General features: G+C 42.4%; 1 long non-coding RNA gene across 1 annotated transcript; it reads left to right on the forward strand.

Annotated features, from left to right (window-relative positions):
- The first annotated feature begins 3,653 nt into the window (after window positions 1–3,653).
- LOC111979123 (uncharacterized) lies at window positions 3,654–15,269 on the forward strand. The gene is made up of 5 exons (XR_002879263.2): window positions 3,654–3,793; window positions 3,984–4,093; window positions 5,045–5,224; window positions 7,709–7,834; window positions 14,863–15,269. It is a non-coding gene; the product is annotated as an uncharacterized lncRNA (long non-coding RNA).
- The last annotated feature ends 979 nt before the right edge of the window (window positions 15,270–16,248 follow it).

Raw genomic sequence — 16,248 nt, forward strand, 5'->3', positions numbered from 1 at the left:
GCTAAGATATGCGCTATCCCCCGGGGCTGAGGCTAAGGCTCAGTTCATTTCAGCCCCTCATCAACCATAAAGTGCATTCTACCTCCAGCCATGAGAATAAATAAGAACAAGATGGAAAAAAGTGATTCATTATGATGGAGGAGAGTAGTGAAACCTTAACAAAACAAACAAATGGAGGAGTAGGAACTGAAAACAGAAATGGAATTGAGCCTTTTCAAGTAGCGTCCAAAGAGTATTATAGTATGTTGAGTTTCCTAACCAATAAAGTGGTTTGCTTACGGAAGACTGAGAATGTGAAGACTAAGACACCAGATAGGAAGACATGACTTGTAGACCTTACCGTTAGCTTATCATTGAAAGATGTGTTCAAGACTGAAGACATATTTCTGCACCTGCTACTGTGTATCACCTGGGGGGCAGTCACGTGTTAGAATAATGAACAGGTGTACATTTTAACCCTATTTGCTATCTATCTGTTCCTAATATATTAAAATGTTATTCCCACTCATGGGTGGCAGATTATGATTATGTCCAGCATGTGGTGAGTGGACAGAAACTCACACTGCTTAACACAACAACAGTGATAGCCTGACTGACCAGGTATGGGGTGTATTCACAATCTCATCTCTAACGTTGTTAATTAGCCCAGGAACTGTGTTGGTTTTGAACTGTCAACCACGCTGATGTGACCCAACCATGTGACACTAACCTCACACCATATCTGCAGCTCATGCCTTACCCACTTCACTCTGTAGTCTGTGCCTCGACATTTAAACCCCCAAATCTTACCCGTTCCCCTCCAAACACCACACCCACTCCTCTCCATACACTTGACAGCAGAGCCAGGTAGAGGGATGACATTGGCTGGCATTGGACGGATGTTGGTTTACCCCCACATCTCCTCCACCCCCTTACCCTCTCTTCCTTCTCTCACATCTCCCTCCCTCTTCTCCTTCCCCCAGATTTCTCCCCGCCCCAGCTGCTTCCCCCTGGCCTAGCCTCCAGCCTCCAGGAGGCTTTCCTGCCTCCCTCTCTGTCCCCCTGTAGCCAAGAAGGAAAAGCAGGCAGAGGAAGAAAATAAAACTTCAGGCACACCATGCAAGGCCATCTGGGTAATCTTGTTTAAAAGTCTTGAGGTGATCGTTGAAATTTACAGCAAAAAAATACATCAGACCTCATTTCCATACATACCAGCCTCAAGGAGACTAAATTTAATAAACCAAGAATTTAAAAAATAATTACACTAAAACCAATACAGAATATTCAACATTAGTTGCATTTTGTTCCTTGTAATCCTCCCTGCATGCTCCCCAAACCTTGTGTATACTTTCTGATTTATTAAAGAAGAGAAGAACAGTTGGACAAACATGGAAGCTATTTGGACAAACTAACATACACYTGCAAACACACACACACCGAAATTCCGCCATGGGGGCTGAATGAAAGCAAATCAAACCGAAATCCAACACGTTAAAGTCAAATTGATTAGTAGAAAAATGCAAAACCGTCTTCAACTGGCATATCCCACAGTCATAAAATGTTAATTTGCCACTTTATAGCTGAAAGCTAAATTCTGCTTATATAAACCTTTAAACACTCTGCATTTCTAAAATGTGCCTTAATTTAATGAAGTAAACACCGGCACAAAACAATAAATGCCCCAATTAAAGAACAGGCATGAAGAGAAGTGTCTATTTCCTGTTACGCCCCTGCGGTCATAATGTACCCAAGCGTGTCAGTGCATTTACTCACATGCAGGAGCATATGCATCATATGTAGCTCGTAAACATCATGCCTCCTGTTTCACATTAGCATATGTGCCTTGTTTGCAATGTAGGTTATCTGGTGCTAGATCCAGGTTATATGTTTGTGAGAATATGGTGTGTGTGTGTGTGTGTGTGTGTGTGTGTGTGTGTGTGTGCGTGCGTGTGCGTGTGCGTGTGCGTGCGTGTGTGGATGTGTTTAACAAACAAAAATTTGAGGAACTGGAGACATTTTGTTGTCCCCACAATGCTATTTGTAGGGGGTTTAGGGTTAAGGTTATAGTTAGTGTTAGAATTAGGTTTAGGAGCTAGGATTAGTTTTAGGGTTAAGGTTAGGTTTTTGGGTTAGGGTTGGGGTTAGGGAAAATAGTATTTTGAATGGGACTGAATTGTGTGTGGCATTGTGGTTTTGCTGTTGATCTATAAGTGTGTAACTAAAATAGAAATATTCTACGCATCTACACATTTATGTATGTGTACGAATCTACATAGCATGTGTACTGCACATGTCCATTATGAGTGTGTATGGGTACGATCTGCCTTCCTCTKTTCCTTCGTTCTCCCTGCTCCTCCGTCTGTATGTCATCTTTAGGCCTGCCTGCCTGCCTCCGTGCCTCGCACCCCTGGGGGGCATCTCCCATCAGGCTTGATGTGTTCCAAAGTATCCCAAAAGACCTAATGTGATCTGAGTGGCTGACGGGTCTGTCCCTGCTGCCTGCTGTCTTTTCTCCTCCCCGCATTGCACTGCGCTACGGAACACACACACATACCAAGAAACACACAGATGCACACACACATGCACAAATGCATGAAGGCACACACACACACGCATGTAGAAACACACACGCACGTAGAAACACTGACGTCTACACATCCTGTTGAGAGCCCAATCAAAATATTAGCATTTTATCTGCTTTGATATTAATTGATTTGCACTAAGGAGCCATACATCTCACTGCTGTAATGAAGTGAGGCATGATACTGTAACTCTACTTCATCCCTTAGTTCTATGAATCAATCTAATACTTTTGTCTTGGGCATTGGAATTGGACCTCCAGAGTTTTGAATGCATATGATTATGGCTGCTTTTGTGCGCACTGGTGTATCAGTGAAAGAGTCTAAATGTATGTGTGTATGTGAACACTGAGTGGAGAAAAACAATGCCTTCCTGGTTCAGTAGCCCTGTCACACACAGAGAGGAGCCTGAGGGAATACACAGAGACAGAGGGAGTGGGGGTTGGATACCATGAGACGAGGGCATCAAAATGGGGCTTAGCAACACAGAGATATACCAACTGGAAGCGTGTGTGTTTGTGTTGCGCGTGTGTGCGGATAATCTATTGCATCCAGTGGAAGAAACACTGCCTGCAGGTCTAACTATGGGCTGTGCCGATTAGGACTGGTCTGATATCTCAATCACCAATCAGAGATGCTGGGACACTCCTGTTGCATCTAACAGGGATAGTCTTTGGACCAAAAATATACGACTCAAAGCTTATATGGTCACAATTGGTCCAACCATCATCAATAGCTGAAAGACAAAGATAGTCAAGCTTTCAAATACAAGATCAACGTCAGTGAAAAGGCTTGGAACTTTAAAATATGGTCTAAATATGGTCCAACCATCATCAATAGCTGAAAGACAAAGATAGTCAAGCTTTCAAATACAAGATCAACGTCAGTGAAAAGGCTTGGCACTTTAATTAAAAGACAGAGGGGATTTTTATTGATATTTGGCCACATACTTTAGGCGCCAGTCTATAACGCCTAAAGTACACAGGAATGTTTTCTTGATCAATGATTAACTCTCCTAGTTCAGATCTTAGATCACTCTGGCAACATATCTGCCGGTGGTCTTCAGTTAGCTGCGTTTCTATAGGTCATAATGAAGCTCAGCAGGGAGGAATGACTGCTGAAATGGTTTTGTGGAGGAGGAGAGGGAGGAGTGGGATCTAGAGGTGACAGGTATTACCCAGTTTTATCCTGCCCATTCAAGCAGAAAGAGAACATCTACTTCAGCTCAGTAAAAGGTACAAACTGTAGTTGTTTTCGTTCGGCAATTTGGTCCCTGTGACAAGCCTTAAAGTGGTGGCTGTGTGAATAATGTTGTGTTTATTCCACTTAAGTTTATCTACGATGTTGGATTATGATGATGATGACTCTACATAAGCTCAGGGTTGATCATTTCTGACATAGTGTTCTGACACATTGTCCACCCAGCCGCAAACCCTTCCCTCTGTGACCCAAGSACGTGGGTGCCATTTTGGAACGCAAAGGTGACCCTGAAGTTGTTCCTGACTCTACAGACCGGTCTCCTGTCCAACTGAGAGGTAGGGGAGGGAGGTGGGGTGGAAGGGTTCTGAGGAAGGGGGGCAGAAAGGTCAGGGGAGGTCAGGAATCACATGACCACCCTAGGGGCTTGAGAAGGGGGTAGTGACGAGAGTGAGAGAGTGTAATATTTACTGTTAATTTTGATTGTTTATTTCACTTTTGTTTTATCTATTTCACTTGTTTTGGCAATGTAAACATACAGTATGTTTCCCATGCCAATAAAGCCCTTTGAATTGAAGAGAACGAGAGAGAGACAGAGAGGCTGTCAGGCCCAGGGGTGAAAAGTAGGTCAGTGCCACAGGAAGTGGTGGAACGGAGAAGAGCCAGAGGCCTTAATGAAAACCGATTGCCTGAGGCTGTCCCCTCCCTGCAGCCCAACAGCCACGAAAGGCAGGCTAACTCTTCACAGTCCATAAAGGGTAGCGACTGCTGGAAGGGAAAGTAGCGGTCATTTTRACAATGGCCCATTCCGAAGCCTAGCCAGGGGCTATCTTAGTTATGAGGTAAACAAGTCTAACAAGTAAAAACATGTACAGTATATCTTTTAAAAAATAAACTACCTTTCAAAAATACAAATTAAGTCATCTTTAGAGATTCCTCACTCAAAAGGACACCGACTGCATACACTGGGCATTATTAAAAGACTATTGAATTGTTTAAATTATTGTCTACCTATTGTCTACCTTTTTCAGTTGAATTAACTGAATGAATCTTGATCTTGAATTCAAAAAACCATGTAACCCACCAATGCATCCTAAATCGATTTATTAATAAAGTTTGTTAAAAAATWGAATCTAATTGAGGCGTGAGGCGGGAAACACGTTTCAAAATAAACATTGAGTAACTCATTAAATTAACAAAATTATAAGAATAATGAGCCGGAGCGCTGCCTGGGTAGAGAAATCTCATTAACAGGTTTTTCAATTCCCCTCTTTCAATACATTTGTTAGAAGTGCCAGAGAGCGCTCAATTATCACCCACCCTTTCACCTCRGAGACATGTGGGTGACGAGAGGCCCCAGAGGACCCTGGCTGCAGGCTGCAGCCAGCCAGGCCCCCATTCACAGCTCACAGGGCAGGGCGGCTCCAGACTGCAGTGGAGGACACACTGACTGTTCACTCCCCTCTGAGGTATGGACATACTGACCATGTGTTTAATACTGTCAACACCCTGGTCTAGAGCTGCCGGGCTGCTTAGTCAATAACATGAACATTAACACTCACACCAACGTGTTTCCCACCTCGCGCCTCGATTAGATAAAACATTTTTACGAACTTTATTAATAAACCGATTTAGGATGCATTGGTGGGTAGAGAAATGGTGCCGGAGGGGATGGCTGCCGTTTTATGGGCTCTTAACCAACCGTACTATTTTGTTTGTTTTTTCCCGCATTGTTTGTAACTTATTTTGTACATAATGTTTCTGCTACCGTCTCTTATGACCGAAAAGAGCTTCTGGACATTAGAACAGCGATTACTCACCTTGAATTGGACGAATAATTTTTCTTTAATGAAACCCGAACAGACACACGAACATGCCCTCATCCACATCATTCGCAGGAGAAAGAGACAGAGGTTTTTACGGAAGTAGATCAGGGTGCCTTGTAAGGATCCGGCGACGAGTGGCTAATCAGCTTTTAACATCGGTACTATTGGCATACAATCGCTGGATAATAAAGTGGACGAACTACAAGCACGTATATCCTACCAACGGGACATTAAAAACTGTCATATCTTAAGTTTTACTGAGACGTGGCTGAACGACAACATAAATAGCATACAGCTGGCGGGTTATACACTGTATCGGCAGGATAGAACAGCAGCCTCTGGTAAGTCAAGGGGTAGCGGTCTATGTATATTTGTAAACAACAGCTGGTGCACGATATCTAAGGAAGTGTCGAGGTTTTGCTCCCCTGAGGTAGAGTATCTCATGATAAGCTGTAGAACACACTATCTACCTAGAGAGTTTTCATCTATATTCTTCGTAGCTGTCTATTTACCACCACAAACCGATGGTGGCACTAAGACCGCACTCAATGAGCTGTATACGGCCATAAGCAAACAGGAAAACTCTCCTCCAGAGGCGGCGCTCCTAGTGGCTGGGGGCTTTAATGCAGGGAAACTTAAATCCGTTTTACCTCATTTCTACCAGGATGTTAAATGTGCAACCAGAGGGAAAAAAACTCTAGACCACCTTTACTCCACACACAGAGATGCATACAAAGCTCTCCCTCGCCCTCCATTTGTCAAATCTGACCATAATTCTATCCTCCTGATTCCTGCTTACAAGCAAAAATTTAAGCAGGAAGCACCAGTGACTTGCTCAATAAAAAAGTGGTCAGATAAAGCGGATGCTCAGCTACAGGATTGTTTTGCTAGCACAGACTGGAATATGTTCCGGGATTCTTCCGATGACATTGAGGAGTACACCACATCAGTTACTGTCTTCATCAGGAAGTGCATCGATGACGTTGTCCCCACAGTGACCGTATGTACATACCTCAACCAGAAGCCATGGATTACAGGCAACATCCACACTGAGCTAAAGGGTAGAGCTGTTGCTTTTAAGGAGTGGGACTCTAACCCGGAAGCTTATAAGAAATCCTGCTATGCACTCCGACGAACCATCAAATAGGAAAAGCATCAATACAGGACTAAGATCGAATCSTACTACACCGGCTACAACGCTCGTCGGATGTGTCAGGGCTTGCAAATTAGTATAGACTACAAAGGGAAACACAGCCGAGAGCTGCCCAGTGACACGAGCCTACCAGACGAGCTAAATTACTTCTATGCTCGCTTCGAGGCAAGTAACACTGAAACATGCATGAGAGCATCAGCTGTTCTGGACAACTGTGTGATCATGCTCTCCGCAGCCAATGTGAGTAAGACCTTTAAACAGGTCAACATTCACAAGGCCGCAGGGCCAGACGGAATACCAGGACGTGTACTCCGAGCATGCGCTGACCAACTGGCAACTAGCCCCATAGGAATATCCAAAGTCAATTCAAATTTACCACGGGCATTACTATTGGGTTGCGTGCAACTGCACTCCAAATTGATGATTACTTGTGTGCTGCCAGTTGTGGGCAGGATTGAAACAAACCCAACATTTATTTAGTGATGTCACGACCACAAATCTCACAAAACTCTGTTTTGGACAAGACTGACTTCATGACCAAAAGTATCCTATTTACACTTTGTAGTCAATTTTTACAGTAGAATAAATGTTTGACTCATATTGATTTTCTAAATGAGAAGTTGTTTTTTAGGGGCAGTTGCTTTTTAAGGGGGTGGCACTCCCATAGGCACCATTGCATTAGCAGCTGGGTCTGGTCTGCTTAGTTTGACTGTATATGAAACAGAAATAGCGAGTGGGATGTCTTGCTTCCTCTTTTGTCTCTGGTTTGATTACCGAATCACCTCTGTAACATAAGCACCTCTAAAAGTGTTTCCACCAGGGAAGTGTAATATGTGTGTGTAAGACCACACTGTGGCTGAATTGTGTTACATTCTTGAAAAATAACCAGTAAGTCAAAACAGGCATTGTAATGTACATAACTGATCACCTTTACCCTGACCAAGCAATGTTTGTTTCTTTGTTTTGTTTTCCAGACTAATTATGAAAACAGGATATACAGTCTGAAAGTGGAATGTGGTCCAAAATATCCTGAATCACCACCGATCGTTAGATTTGTAACAAAAATTTGCATGAATGGGATAAATAATTCCAATGGGATGGTAAGTTACATTACATTGACTTCACTGACATTTTCAACCTCTCCCTGTCTGAGTCTGTATTACCAACATGTTTCAAGCAGACCACCATAGTCCCTGTGCCCAAGAATACTAAGGTAACCTGCCTAAATGACTACCGACCCGTAGCACTCATGTCCATAGCCATGAAGTGCTTTGAAAGGCTGGTCATGGGTCACATCAACACCATTATTCCAGAAACCCTAGTGCCACTCCAATTTGTATACTACCCCAACAGATCCACAGATGATGCAATCTCTATCACACTGCCCTTTCACACCTGGACAAAAGGAACACCTACATGAGAATGCTATTCATTGACTACAGCTCAACGTTCAACACCATAGTGGCCTCAAAGATCATCACTAAGCTATGTACCCTGGGACTAAACACCTCCCTCTGCAACTGGATCCTGGACTTCCTGACAGGCTGCCCCCAGGTGGTAAAGATAGGTAACAACACATCCGCCACGCTGATCCTCAACATGGGGGCATCTCAGGGGTGCGTGCTTAGTCCCCTACTGTATTCCCTGTATTCGCATGACTCCACGGCCAGGCACAACTCCAACACCATCATTAAGTTTGCCAATGACACAACAGTGGTAGGCCTGATCACCGACAACGACGAGACAGCATATAGGGAGGAGGTCAGAGACCTGACCGTGTGGTGCAAGGACAACAACCTCTCCCTCAATGTGATCAAGACAACAGAGATGATTGTGGACTACAGAAAAAGGAGGACTGAGCACATCCTCATTCTCATTGACGGGAATGCAGTGGAGCAGGTTGAGAGCTTCAAATTCCTTGGCGTCCACATCACCAACAAACTAACATGGTCCAAGCACACCAAGACAGTAGTGAAGAGGGCACAACAAAACCTATTCCCCCTCAGGAGACTGAAAAGATTTGGCATGGGTCCTCAGATCCTCAAAAGGTTCTATAGCTGCACCATCGAGAACATTCTGATGGGTTGTATCACTGCCTGGTATGGCAACTGCTCGGCCTCCGACCACAAGGCACTACAGACGGTAGTGCGTACAGCACAGTACACCACTGGGGCCAAGCTTCCTGCCATCCAGGACCTCTATATGAGGCGGTGTCAGAGGAAGGCCCTAAAAATTGTCAACGACTCCAGCCACCCTAGTCATAGACTYTTCTCTCTTCTACCACATGGCAAGTGATACTGAAGTGCCAAATCTAGGTCCAAGAGGCTTCTAAACAGCTTCTACCCCCAAGCCGTAAGACTCCTGAACATCTTATCAAATGGCTACCCAGACTATTTGCCATGCCCCCTCTTTTACGCTGCTGCTACTCTCTGTTATTATCTATGCATAGTCACTTTAATAACGCTACCTCAATTACAATTATTATAATTACCTCAATTACCTCGACTAACCGGTGCCGTTGACTCTGTACCGGTACCTCCTGTATATTGCCTCGCTATTGTTATTTTATTGCTGCTCTTTAATTATTTGTTACTTTTATTTCTTTTTTATATATATATTTCTTTATACCACATGGTTGGTTAAGGGCTTGTAAGTAAGCATTTCACTGTAAGGTTGTATTCAGCGCATGTGACAAATACAATTTGATTTGATTCGATACAGTGCCTTAAGAAWATATTTACACCCCTTTCCACATTGTCTTGTGTTACCGCCTGAATTTTGAAATTGTTTAATTTAATGAATCTACACACAATACCACATCATATCAAAGTGGAATTATGTTTTCGGAATTTTTTACAAATGAATTAAATATGAAAAGCGGGAATGAGTCAATAAGTATTCAACCCATGTGTTATGGCAAGCCTGAATAAATTCAGGAGTGAAAATGTGCTTATCAAGTCACATAATAAGTTGCATGGACTCATTAGTGTTAATAGTGTTAACATGATTTCTGAATGACTACCTCATCTCTGTACACCATACATACAAATATATGTAATGTCCCTCGGTCGAGCAATGAATTTCAAACACAGATTCAACCATAAAGACCAGGGAGGTTTTCCAATGCCTCACAAAGAAGGGCACCTATTGGTAGTAGGGTAAAAGCAGACATTGATATCTAATTGCAAAAGGGTTTTCTAATGATCAATTAGCCTTTTGAAATGATACACTTGGATTAGCTAACACAACGTGCCATTGGAACACAGGAGTGATGGTTGATGATAATGGGCCTCTGTACGCCTATGTAGATATTCCATTAATAATCTGCCGTTTCCAGCTACAATAGTCATTTACAACATTAACAATGTCTACACTGTATTTCTGATCAATTTGATGTTCTTTTAATTTACAAAAAATGTGCTTTTCTTTAAAAAACAAGGACATTTCTAAGTGACCCCAAACTTTTGAACGGTAGTGTATGTAAATGAGATATTCATGTATTTAATTTTCCCACGAATTTGCAAAGATTTCTAAAAACATGTTTTCACTTTTCCATTATAGAGTATTGTGTGTAGATGGGTGAGAATATTTTTTTTAATTCAGGCTGTAACACAACAAAATGTGGAATAAGTCAAGGTGTATGAATACATTCTGAAAGCACTGTACACATACAGGACTGTATTCGGGATAAATCTATCCAATCAAATGTATAAATTAGATAAACTCAACATCATTATCTAACTGAGTTGTAAAAGACAAACCGAGTGCACGTTCTTCTCTTTCACTCTGTTTCTTTCTTTTCCTTCTTTCTTTAATGTGTTTCCAAACCTCCAATCGGGATGAGGCCTTGAGGCTCTATCCTTGGGCCAGAGCTTTGGAAGGCTATGTTTGTTCTGGAAAGGTTCTCAGTGCCCTCCTCCCTCTCAAGACATGACAAAGTGCCTCCGGGAGGGTAGTGTGGGGGGGTGCAGCCCGGCCCACCTGGAGTGTCTCGTCTTCATCCAACCCCCCTGGTGGTGGCCCATGGCGCTGCGCAGAGATGGGTTTGGCTCTGCAGGGCTGCGGCTAAGGCAACTCCTTGGAAAGACATCAACTCTCAACAATCTGGAGTCTCTGTCTTACTGATACCAGGCTCGCTCTCGCCTCTCCTCTTCTAATGGGTCTGTAGCTACAGAGCTGAGAGGTGGTACTGGAACTGTGATGTAGATCGACGACCACAAAGATGGAGGGCAACCATAAAGATGGAGTGCTACCACAAAGATGGAGGGCAACCACAAAGATGGAGGGCGACCACAAAGATGGAGGAAGACCACAAAGATGGAGGGCGACCACAAAGATGGAGGAAGACCACAAAGATGGAGACAGACAACAATGGTGGTGATATCAGTCACCAATCCCCAAATGAGGATGCTTATCATCCTGACTACACAACGCTGTCTGTATGGAGGCCTGTAGGAGCACAGGAAGAGAATTGTGCCCAGAAGGTTGTTAGTTCAACACCAGAGCAGAAATCATCATTGTGCCCTTGGGAAAGACCCTAATCCACAAACATGGGGATACACATGGAATAATAGCCAAAGATCAGAGAGGAATAAAAAAGTAAATCAATAAACAGGGATATAAAGACACAGGGATCAAATAGAGCGTTGTTACTGATGTGGAACCATTGAGTGTATTTAAGCATGCAGCGAAACACATCTTTATTTCCAACCTGAATGAGACAATTCCGCTTTAAAATCGGTATTCACAGATAAACACAGCCTTGTTTTCCAGATCCTAGCTGGGGGGGGGAGAGAGTAGTCATTTCTTSTACGGACCCTCCAGCACAATGAAAGCAGCGCTCCATTTCCATCTCACTTTTGCATCTGCAGCCGACCAAACTGCWGCATCTGCCCTGTTTGTTTCATTTGTTATGCATCGGATTGGCCTTTTGTGTGTTAGATGGGAAAAAAGGGGAAACAAATTTGTTAAAAATCCAGCTGTTGATAAAAAGTATATTCATCCAGTCATTGTTTTTTCTTCTACTGCCTTTTATGAAAAGTTACACTGTAGATCATTGTTGATAATGTAGACTTGTACCTCTGAAGATAACTCACTCTTTTTTTTGCAGTCAATCTTCTGAAATGAATGTGTTCATACCAGTTGAATAGGATTCAAGCCCAGACACTCTCTATTTAAAACATGGATTAGAAACTGAGACAATAAGCTCACAAGCCATGAGTAAACAGTACTGTTTCTTTGAGATGTTTTGTTACAGTAGGAAGAACGCACACACAGACACAGGCACACACACGCACACAAACTACACAAAGTCAAAGTTTTAGTGCTTAGTTTTGATTCTCTTTCTTCATTAGCCGTGGGGCCCAGCTCCGGTTAGCTCCAGTATTAGGCTCAATTAGGACACGATCCAATTAGAGGTCTCCGCTCCCCTTGAGCAAGGAGAGGCAGGAAGAGGGAGACTGGGAGAAATGTATAAGTCGACAACATGCGGACATAGCCAACATAAACAAACTTACTTTGTTGATCTCTGCTGTTGCTGTGCAGTGGGTCCTCTGGGAGTCGAAGCCCTGCTAGTCTAAGCTACGAGATAAAACAAAATAAAAAAAAGCCCTGCGGTGAAACATGAACTCTGTGAACACAAGGGCTCCGACACCATGAAGGGAACGTCTGGGCCCAGAAAATGAAAAGCCCCCAGGCCTTTTCCATTTACAGCAAATCCAGCACTAGCTCCTAGCCAGGGTTAGTATCAGACTCACAAAATGAACACTTACACTACAGGGGAACAAATGAGTAGCTCCTTTATTGTAATGTGTTTGTTAATATAAATATATGTCTGGTAATAGAAATATACCTTACTAGTGACAGGAAATCACTGCTGGAAATATCAAATCTGATGGAGGAAGGGAGAGAGAGAAAGAAAGAAGACAGAGAGTAGCTATTGACAATTCTAGCTGTGCACCCCTCTCTCATTATCCCAGCAGCATTGCCGTCCTGTATGTATGGTTGGAGGTGGTTGGTGGTGGCCATGTTGTGTGAGCTATTTGGGTTTGCCCTTGCCTTGGGCCTCCAGTGTTCCTCCCTCAGGCGGTGTATGGGGGAAATGGTCTGTGATGGTAGGGTAAACCTTGACCTGCCTGCCAGGAGGCTGCAGCACACAGAATGAAATGAGCACAAACAAAGCAGGAAGGGAGGGACGAATAGAGAGAGGGAGGGGTAGAGAGAGAGAGAGAGAGAGAGAGAGAGAGAGAGCTGGTAGGGTCATCCACCTAACTACCAGGTGTGAAACAGGGATGAGACTCAGGGGGTATGTTAATATGGTATAGAACAGACCAAACCCACTCTATAAAATTTATGAAAACAGGAGCATTTTATATTTGGTTATAAATAAAAAAGAAATGTATCTCAACAATGAAAAATGTCCTCATATGTGCTACCTACATCCCCCCAATAGAATCCCCATACTTTAATGATGACAGCTTCTCCATCCTAGAGGGGGAGATCAACCACTTCTAGGCCCAGGGACATGTACAATTGTGTGGTGACCTAAATGCCAGAACTGGACAAGAAACTGACACTCTCAGCACACAGGGGGACCAACACCTACCTGGAGGTGACAGCATTCCCTCCCCAATATGCTCCCATAGACACAATTACGACGACAAAAAAAAAAAATGGGTCACAACTCCTGCAGCTCTGTCGCACGTCGGGTCTGTACAAAGTCAATGGTAGGCTTCAAGGGGACTCATACAGTAGGTACACCTACAGCTCATTACTTAGCAGTAGTACTGTATATTACTTTATCACTGACGTCAACCCAGTCCCTCAGAGAGTAATAGTCAGCACACTGACACCCCTATCAGATCACAGAAAAACCACACTTGAACAGAGCAATACTGCATTATGAAATATCAAAGCCAAACAAGCTGCAAACTATTAAGAAATGCTATAGATGGAAGGAAAGTAGTGTAGAAACCTACCAAAAAACTATTAGGCAACAAATTCTATCCCTTTTAGACAACTTCCTGGACAAAACATTTCACTGCAATAGTGAAGGTGTAAACTTGGCATAAACAGTATATTTGACCTTTCAGCTTCCCTATCAAATCAAAACATTTGAAGCAGGCAACCTAAGAAAATCAACAACAATGACAAATGTTTTGATGAAGAATGCAAAAACCTAAGAAATAAATTGAGAAAACTATTCAACCAAAAACACAGAGACCAAGAAAACCTGAGCCTACAGCTTTACTATGGTAAAACACTAAAACAGTACAGTTATACACTAAGGAAAAAGCAGGAACAAAACATCCGAAATCAACTCAATGTAATTGGAGAATCCATAGAATCTAACCACTTCTGGGAAAATTGGAACACACTAAACAAACAACAACATAACGAGCTATCTATCCAAAATGGAGATGGATAAACCACTTCTCCAACCTTTTTGGCCCGAACAGCAAAAACATTTACATGATCAATTACACATCTTAAAATCAGCTATTAAAGACTACCAGAACCCACTGGATTCTCCAATTACATTGAACTAACTACAGCACAAAATGCAAACCCTCCAACCCAAAAATGCCTGTGGTGTTGATGGTATTCTACATGAAATTATAAAATATACAGACCACAAATTCCAATTGGTTATACTTAAAGTCTTTAACATCATCCTCAGCTCTGGAATCTTCCCCAATATTTGGAACCAAGAACTGATCGCCCCAATTGACGCAAGTTGAGATAAATTCGGCCCCAATAACTACCGTGGGATATGCTTCAACAGCAACCTCTGGAAAATCCTCTGCATTATCACTAACAGCAGACTCCTACACTTCCWCAGTGAAAACAATGTCCTGAACAAAAGGCTTTTTACCAAATTACCACACTACGGACCACGTATTCACCCTGTACACCCTAATTGACAAACAAACAAAACAAAAGCAAAGTCTTCTCATGCCTTGTTGATTTAAAAAAAGCTTTTGACTCTATTAAGCATGATGGTCTGCTATATAAATTGATGGAAAGCAGTGTTGGGGGGGAAAACATAATATTTTAAAATACATGTACACAAACAACAAGTATATGGTTAATATATATCTATTTTTTAAACACACATTTCTTTCCTCAGGGTCGAGGGGTGAGACAGGGACGCAGCTTGAACCCCACCTTCTTCAACATACAGTACCAGTGAAAAGTTTGAACAGACCTATTCATTCAAGGGTTTTTCTTTATTTTTTATTATTTTCTAAATTGTTGAATAATAGTGAAGACATCAAAACTATGAAATAACACATATGGAATCATGTAGTAAATATCCTAAATAAAGTGGTGATCCTAACTGACTTAAGACAGGGAATTTTTACTATGATTAAATGTCAGGAATTGTGAAAAACTGAGTTTAAATGTATTTGGCTAAGGTGTATGTAAACTTCTGAGTTCAACTGTATGAGTGACATTTTGACACACGCTCTTTTGAAGATGGAATGTTGTAGCCGTTTCCCACATGTTCTGCCAAGCCTTATTTATAATAAAGATGGAAATCCCATTATGTCACATCTTGAAATTGGTGGACTTCCACTGGCTCAGGGCCTGTATTCATTCATTTCTATATGCTCTACTCAAAATGAACTTAGCATATGAGTTTGAACCGTAATGAGCAGAAAATTGGTTTGATCTTAAAAAAGGGTTACAATAAATATTTGCAAGAACATCACATAATTTGCAAGAACAGTGAGAGTTGTCTTGCATCATTCACTTACACAAACTTAGTCTCGTGCTGCCAGACCTCACACTGCGATTCTCGTTTCTGCAGAAACCTTCTGCAAAGATCAACTAAAAACATGCTCCCACATTCCAACATCTAAAAAAGGGTTTGTTTCTAGCTTCTTCATTGCTAGTTTATAGGAGCCAGATATAGTAACAGCAAACAGATGCATATAAAAAACAACCTCATTAAGACCTTTAGTGAAATAGTGATATGTACTTCCTGTTCCCTCAACACAATGTGGATAGGGAACTAGGCATATTCATTAGGCACCAAATGGAAGAAAACTGACAGAAAAGGGAGGAACTACCCAAACAACGCTTTGTTACGTTTTGCTACAGTTTACCTTTGTGAATACAACCCTGAATGGAGTAAGATGCATCCAATAAGGCAGATTCCTATTTGTCAGTGTCAGGGGCAAGGCAGGCATAGAATCTCTCTGAGACGTGTCTCTCTCTCTATGCTCTCCCACACTGCTTTACCTGTGAGAGGCCCAGTGAAATCCATTACGCACTTTAGAGTCGACTCATGAATGGAATAATTAGCACAGTGTGGTCTCCGCTCAGTTGGAAGTCAGTCCCGATAATGAACAAAGGGAAGGAAATTAGCTTTTGTCTCATAAAGTCACAACTTCAAAGATCCCCGGCATTGCATTAATACAGCCATAGCCCCCAGCAGCACAAGAGAGAATAAAGTAACCACTCTCCTCTCACTGAGACCCCATTCCACACAAGGTCTTTCTGCAGGACA

Source organism: Salvelinus sp. IW2-2015, linkage group LG19 (genome assembly GCF_002910315.2).
Source record: "Salvelinus sp. IW2-2015 linkage group LG19, ASM291031v2, whole genome shotgun sequence".
NCBI lineage: Eukaryota > Metazoa > Chordata > Actinopteri > Salmoniformes > Salmonidae > Salvelinus > Salvelinus sp. IW2-2015.